General features: G+C 38.3%; 1 protein-coding gene across 2 annotated transcripts in view; it reads left to right on the top strand.

The window, feature by feature from the left end:
* Window positions 1-1789: 1789 nt before the first annotated feature.
* LOC129815695 (eyes absent homolog 2-like) overlaps window positions 1790-8551 on the top strand; it is a 59731-nt gene continuing 52969 nt past the window's right edge. For both annotated transcript variants that reach the window (XM_055869733.1, XM_055869732.1), the window contains exon 1: window positions 1790-2258. The gene's annotated coding sequence lies outside the window, so the exon portion shown is untranslated. The remainder of the gene's footprint in view (window positions 2259-8551) is intronic.

Here is an 8551-nt window from a genome sequence, read left to right as displayed (position 1 = left end):
ATATATATTACTATTGAGAGTAAGAACAGTAAAATACACCAGATGCCATTTCAAAATTTGGTTGGGCATCATCGGTTGTTCTCTTGTTATGTCAGTTACCGACAGCCACTAAATTAGCCAGGTCATTTAGTCTAGACTTGTAGTAATCATGGTCGAATACCAACCGGCTCGACCTCCAGGGGGCCCACATTGATTTTGTTAGTAATTCTCACTCAGATATCATATTAACATTGCATAATTCATGGTAAAATGTATAGAATTGCAGGAAATTTGCTTTAAAACGACAAAAATGTCTCTCCGCCCCATGGCAAAATGATTATAGAGTTGTAGTAAATGTGCTTTAAAATTGCAACATTTTCTCTACGCCCCATGGCAAAATGTGCAGAATTGCAGGAAATTTACTTAAAACGACTTTTTTTCTCTCTGCTGTCAAGAGGGTACCACTAAAATGTTTTGCCGCAAGGTGGTGGGCCCTCACACACATCAAGTAGAGCCCTGATTGAAGCAAATCAATGACCAGGCTATTGATTGAATTTTTACATGATAATATTGGTTGAGACATATTTAGTTGAGACTTTCCATATGCAAATGTTTACATTCAGTCAATATGTTTTTCTTTTCTTTAAAACTTGGTGTAATAATGAAACATTTGGAAGGTATGTTCTTTAAGAAACAATGGCTGTATAAATCAAGAAATATGTGTCCCAATTCATCTCGGATTGCCCATTTAACCACAGTCAAGCTATAACCAGCTATGATATTTTGTTTACAGTGCATACCAAAGCTAATTGACAGTGGGGATAGTGTATTTGTGTAATTTCAAATAAGACAAATTTAGTTAGGGTTTATTAATAAACCATTAGCAAATAACATTAATAGTGTAAAGCATTATTTATTGTTTGACCATTTATTTTTAAACATTAGGGTATGTAAAAACGTCTATTTTTTATGTGTTATATTGCCTTACAAGTACATTGTTATATGCAGTTGCAGAGCTTTATTAAACTCAACGGTCACACTTTGAATGAAATATATCTTCAAAAGGCCTAATGAAGCCTTCATTAAGCCTTCATAAGGTAACAAATCATTTGTTAATTAACATACACAGGATGATATGATGGGTAGGCCTAGTGCGTTGCAAATTGTGGCGTAACTCTTTTTCAACCCTATCATGACATTAGCAAATTATTCTTGAAGCATTTATGTAGGCCTTATAATGGGTTTATGAAGGCTTAATTAAGCCTTTAATATGCTTTATATTAAAGTGTGACTGTACTTCACATTTATTTAGGAAGGTAAATAATGTTATATTCTATAAGGTGCTATGAAAGACACGTTTATAAGGCAATAAAGTATTAAAGTGCTTCAAGTTGTTATTTTAATGAATGGACATGTATAAACCAATTATTGTGAACACACACTATAGTGGGTATACGTATAGGCCTAAGAGATATCAAAATATACACACATTAAGGACCTTTAGAAACCAGTCAATACCCTAGGGTCATTAGAATAAATGATTAATCCACACATAATGTCAACACCATAACAGACTTCCAGGGAAGCCCTAAACGTGTGAGATTCTCGTCGTCTTTGTGTAAACAACGGTCGAGAGAGGCATTCTTTACCAAACAAAGATACAAAGGTGAGATAAAGCGATAGAGGAAGAGCTCAACTCCGCCTGAGCTATTTTGTTAAATGAAGAATATAGAGAGCCAATTGAAAGCAACTCCTGCGTAATGGCACAAGCACAAGCGCGCGCGGGATCACACTCTCTCACACACACACACACACACACACACACACTGTACAGCACTCCGCTCGCGGGTATTGAGAAAACCCTCAGGAGGAGGAACCAACATTTTTTCATTTACCCTTATCATCACTTCCTTACCAGCGCCAAAGCATACACGCGCTCCTGAAGGTGTATGAAACACTTATCGACAAACGGGTTCAATGTTTCGGATGAAAACGCACCCTTAGATTCGCTGGAAAGCTGTCATTTCGGTTTATTAGACCGTAGTAGACGAACGATTCAAGAAATCCAAACTAAGTGCGCACACATTTCTAAAATCTGCAGTCATCATCACTTTGAAGAATAATAAATAGCCATCCACAGTGAGTAAAGACTTATCCTGCGTTGAACCTTCCAGTTTCATCTGTAGAAACGTTTTGCTATAGAGATTTGAACACGCTACGCCATATGGAGAGAGAACAGTGTTGAACAACTACCGGATTTTTTTTCGACCTAAATCATGGTAAGTGGATTCATATGAGTATGAATATCATATTGCTTTTCAAAAGTTTTATTGCCTGTTCAGAAAAATGAATAGCCTGTGTTCATTCTGTGTGCAGTAATCGATTTTTTGAGCACTTTAATTATCTTTATGGGTTATAGGGTACAATTCTACAGAAAAAGTTTAACCAAAGTTTAATTCGGCCTGTATTGTTTTTCAAACAATAGTTTACCAGAGCGGGCAATGCATATAAAAATGATGATACTCATAATATTGGTTGGTTTTGGGCCTAAACCAACTCATCGGCTCTCTTAAACATCTCCTAGCCGTTTCAACTGACCGACTATATAGGCCACTTCAGTTCCCACAAAACTTCATTTTGAACATTAATGGTAAAATTGCATAGTATTTATAGGATCTTTCTTTAGTAAATATCACCAATACCCATTTGACTTCATCACTCAGGCTAGCCTACTGCCTACTCGCTTGAAAACTAAATTCACAGCATATAAAGGTGGCTACAGTATATGGGACAGTGACTGATGTTTCTTATCAGAAGTGTCCTTCCTCCATGTATTTACATTTTTTTAAATTATTATTAGAAGTTTTCATTGCAGTAAAATACTATGCATATAATGAAGGAGCCTGTCAGACAAAGACATTTCAATTCTATTTCCAATCAGAATGTACAGTACAGTAAGCTAGTTTCCTCATTTGGAAACGTTTTGAAATACATTGCACTGCAGGTTAAAGCTCACACAACACCTACTTGACAGTATAGCTCATAGAGTAGACCTAGACCTATATTTGTTATGTCTATCATTTCAACAACATTAGGAGAATTTAAATTAGGTCTGATCAATATAATCATATTATTCTCGTTGTATATTATAGGCTAGAGCAGGGCTGGGCAAATTTGATGGCCACAAAAATTCGGAACTATAAAAATAATTAAATAAAGAGAGTCACACACTCCATATATAAACTCCCAGTAATTTATTGGGTTAATCACCAACGTTTCGGCATCACTGTGCCTTCTTCAGAAAATCGGAGCTCATCACGAGGGGCCGCAGCGGCTCGCGGGTCTGTGTACCCACATCCATACCCACACATGCAGTCTGAGCCCTAGCCTTTTAGCTAAGCAAGTTTGCTGCAATTCTCCATGTTGTGCCATGGGTCTGAGAGAAGATTTAGCAATGTTCTATCTCATTTTATGCAATTCTACTCATTTTGAAAAGGGTGGAGAGAAAAATTTGCAGTTTTACATCTAATTCCTTGCAATTCTATACATTTTGCCATGTGGTGGAGAGAAATGGTTGCAGTCTTTTAATATGATATCTGGGTGCGAGTGACTAACAAAATCAATGGGGGCCCCTGGCGGTAATTTAACCGTGATTACTACAAGTTTAGATAGCAGGCTAAACTAATTTACCAATCACAAAATGGTTATCTGACATGGCTTCGAGTGACTGTCACTGACTGACATAAGAAGAGAAAAACTGATGAAATTGCACCTTGTGTGTTCCACTATTCTAACACTCAACAGTAAGTTGAGACCCCGATTGAGTAAAATCTATTTTTTAAACAACATAACCTTTTTACTCCTTGGTGGCGTTACAGTCCAAGGAACCTGACTTGGTGTGAGTTGTCCATCTACTGATTTGTAAATATACGTTTTTCAATAAGTTTTATTTACGCCAAATCACTTAGTTTGTGCGTGTGTGTGTGTGTGTGTGTGTGTGTGTGTGTGTGTGTGTGTGTGTGTGTGTGTGTGTGTGTGTGTGTGTGTGGTGGAGTAAATTGTCTGTCTTTATACTAAGGGTAGTGTTGGGGGAGTATACCATTCGGTCCTACTTCTTTAAAGCTCTTTATTTTCCTTGGTGGCAGTTGAATCCTTTCAACACTTGTGCTTGGCCTAAGTACTGAAGAAAACAGCTAATCACGGAGGCCTTTTTCTTGCCAGGAAACTAATTAAGTAATTTAAGGGAACCACACTAAGGATTTTTCCAAAGACAGGTATTCATATTTCTCAAGGACCCCTTCATAGCTCCGATCTAAAATGGCCCTCTGTGTTTTGGTAGCCATTCCAATCACCTTTAAACACTCGTAGATCACGACAGCTTCGTTCAGAAGCGTTCAGTCTGGATCTCTGCTTCTTGCTCGGAGCACAAAAAATAACAAAAGCATTATTTTGTGTCTGAGAAATGCAGACAAGAGTTCCATTGACATTTTGCTCCACACCTAATACGGCATGTAAGAAACCTTCAGTCATCACTTGCACATGGATATTCATTTACTTGAAATGTTGAGGTGATCAAATATTACAATACATACATTTCCATAAGACTTATAGGAAAGCTATTAAAATAATGATACATTTATCGATTATATATTTAATGACCTTTATATCTTTAATTCATATATTAACATTTAAGATTGAGATCACTTTATTGGTCGATCGCACACACAGTCCAACCAAAAATACCCAACCCCTCTGAAAGACACACACAGTCCAACCAAAATATGAATTTTGCTTTTAACCCAACCCCTCTGAAAGACACACATAGAGGTTTTTGGAGAGGTGCGGGGGGCTGCCACACTGGGCAGCTGTTGTGGGGGGTTATAAGTGCCTTGCTCAAGGGCACAACAGCATCTAGGATTTGATACCAGCAACTCTTAGGTTTCCAGCTCATTTACCAACAGGTTTTTCACGTTGGACTTCGGCTCCGACCTGGCAATCCTCCAGATTCTGGCTTGCCTCTCTAACCGCTAGGCTACCGGCCGACTGTGATAGTACAGTACTTAACGTATTCAGTTAACTGAAGATAGTATCATTCAGTTATATTGGCTGAAAGTGTACTCAATTCTGCCCTCCTTCCTATAGGCCTACAGGCATGTGGTTCAGACCCAGAAACAGTATTCATTTCATATCTATCAAATATCATTGTTTTGAGCAAATCCATCTCTGTTTGTGTTTATTTTCCATGAAACTGCATTGGCAGCTAGATTACAACCCACCATTTTGTATTTCAGAAAACAACCAAGTATTCATCTAATGAAATAGGACTCATATTAACTCTTTTTCCCAATTGTATCCAAATATTCTCTATCCAAGTCAATTATCTGAAATATACTTGTGGAGCAAACACTGCATCAACCACAGAGTTTTGTTATCGAAGCAAAAGACTGAATATAAATCATTAGAAACCTGATCCCTATCTGAATTTCTAACCCCACAAATAACATTTGGGGAATGAAAAAAAGTGGACCACAAACCGAAGGCAGTTTGTGCTGGGGGGTTTGATTTAACACGGTGTTTCGTATCTTAATAACATTAGGCCCCATTTTTAGAACAGCCTTCTGCTTCGCGGAACCCTCTCCCTTCATGGTTCCTATTACTTGAGTCTAATAAATCGTGAATAAGCAGGAGCCTAAAGTCCTGGATCGAGGAGAATTCCCCATCCTGTACCGCGAGGCACCCCCTCTTAAGAAAACACAAATTAAATCCAAACTCCTCTACAGCCAAAGGTTCGTGGAATGAGAAATATTTTCATAGGAAGCTCTGCTCTTCCTGACTTTATCTTAGCGATGGATCCACTCATGATAAATGCAATGGATCCACTACGGATAAATATAATAGATCCACTCCTGATAAATGCAATGGATCCACGCTTGATAAATGCAATGGATCCACTCCTGATAAATATAATGGATCCACTCCTGATAAATGCAATGGATCCACTCTTGATAAATGCAATGGATCCACTCCTGATAAATATAATGGATCCACGCTTGATAAATGCAATGGATCTACTCCTGATAAATATAATGGATCCACGCTTGATAAATGCAATGGATCCACTCCTGATAAATATAATGGATCCACTCCTGATAAATATAATGGATCCACTCCTGATAAATGCAATGGATCCACTCCTGATAAATATAATGGATCCACTCCTGATAAATGCAATGGATCCAGTCCTGAAAATATAATGGATCCACTCCTGATGAATGCAAAGAAACCACTACGGATAAATATAATAGATCCACTCCTGATAAATGTAATGGATCCACGCTTGATAAATGCAATGGATCCACTCCTGATAAATATAATGGATCCACTCCTGATAAATATAATGGATCCACTCCTGATAAATGCAATGGATCCACTCCTGATAAATATAATGGATCCACTCCTGATAAATGCAATGGATCCAGTCCTGATAAATATAATGGATCCACTCCTGATAAATGCATTGGATCCACTACTGAAAAAAAAGTGATATACAGTTGACGTTGGAAATTTACATACACTTAGGTTGGAGTCATTAAAACTCATTTTTCAACCACTCTAGAAATGTCTTGTTAACAAACTATAGTTTTGGCAAGTCGGTTAGGACATTTACTTTGTGTAATTTTTTCAACAATTGTTTACAGACAGAATATTTCACTTATAATTCACTGTATCACAATTCCAGTGGGTCAGAAGTTTACATCCACTAAGTTGACTGTGCCTTTAAACAGCTTGGAAAATTCCAGAAAATGATGTCATTGCTTTAGAAGCTTCTGATAGGCTAATTGATATAATTTGAGACAATTGGAGGTGTACCTGTGGATGTATTTCAAGGCCTACCTTCAAACTCAATGACTCTTTGCTTGACATCATGGGAAAATCAGAAGAAATCAGCCAAGACCTCAAAAAAAAGTGTAGACCTCCACAAGTCTGGTTCATCCTTGGGAGCAATTTCCAAACGCCTGAAGGTACCACATTCATCTGTACAAACAATAGTACACAAGTATAAACACCATGCCGTCATACTGCTCAGGAAGGAGACGCGTTCTGTCTCCTAGAGATGAACGTACTTTGGTGGGAAAAGTGCAAATCAATCCCAGAACAACAGCAAAGGACCGTGTGAAGATTCTGGAGGAAACAGTTACAAAATAATCTATATCCACATTAAAACGAGTCCTGTATCGACATAACCTGAAAGGCCGCTAAGCAAGCAAGAAGCCACTGCTCCAAAACTACCATAAAAAAGCCAGACTACGTTTTGCAACTGCACATGGGGACAAGGATCGTACTTTTTGAAGAAATGTCCTCTGATCTGATGAAAGAAAAATAGAACTGTTTGGCCATAATGACCATTGTTATGTTCGGAAGAAAAAGAGGGAGGCTTGCAAGCCGAAGAACACCATCCCAACAGTGAAGCACGGGGATGGCAGCATCATGTTGTGAAGGTGCTATCCTACAGGAGGGACTGGTGCACTTCACAAAATAGATGGCATCATGAGGGAGGAAAATTATGTGGATATATTGAAGCAACATCTCAAGACATCAGTCAGGAAGTTAAAGCTTGTTCGCAAATGGGTCTTCCAAATGGAAAATGATCCCAAGCATACTTCCAAAGTTGTGGCAAAATGACTTAAGGACAACAAGGCAAGTTATTGGAATGGCCATCACAAAGCCCTGACCTCAAACCGATAGAAAAATGGTGGTCAGAACTGAAAAAGCATGTGCGAGCAAGGAGACCTACAAACCTGACTCAGTTACACCAGCTCTGTCATGAGGAGTGTGCCAAAATTCACCCAACTTATTGTTGGAAGCTTGTGGAAGGCTACCCGAAACGTTTGACACGAGTTGAACAATTTAAAGGCAATGCTACCAAATACTAATTGAGTGTATGTAAACTTCTGACCCACTGGGAATGTGATGAAAGAAATAAAAGCTGAAATAAATCATTCTCTCTACTATTATTCTGACATGTCACATTCTTAAAATGAAGTGGTGATCCTAACTGACCTAAAACAGGGAATTTTTACCAGGATTAAATGTCAGGAATTGTGAAAAACTGAGTTTAAATGTATTTGGCTTAGGTGTATGTAAACTTCAACTCTATATATATTTCCCATTATTTAACTAGGCAAGTCAGATAAGAACAAATTCTTATTTCCAATGACTGCCTACCCTGTCCAAACCCGGACAACGCTGGGCCAATTGTGCGCCGCCCTATAGGACTCCCAATCACAGCCAGATGTGATACAGCCTTGATTTGAATCAGGGACTGTGGTGCCGCCTCTCGCACTGAGATGCAGTGCCTTAGACTGCTGCTCCACTCGGGAGTCCAAACGGATCCACTCCTGATAAATATAATGGATCCACTCCTGATAAATATAATGGATCCACTCCTGATAAATATAATGGATCCACTCCTGATAAATATAATTGATCCACTGCTGATAAATATAATGGATCCACTCCTGATAAATATAATGGATCCACTCCTGATAAATATAATGGATCCACTCCTGAT

Source organism: Salvelinus fontinalis, chromosome 18 (assembly GCF_029448725.1).
Source record: "Salvelinus fontinalis isolate EN_2023a chromosome 18, ASM2944872v1, whole genome shotgun sequence".
Taxonomy (NCBI): domain Eukaryota; kingdom Metazoa; phylum Chordata; class Actinopteri; order Salmoniformes; family Salmonidae; genus Salvelinus; species Salvelinus fontinalis.
This window is presented reverse-complemented; position numbering and strand designations above follow the sequence as displayed.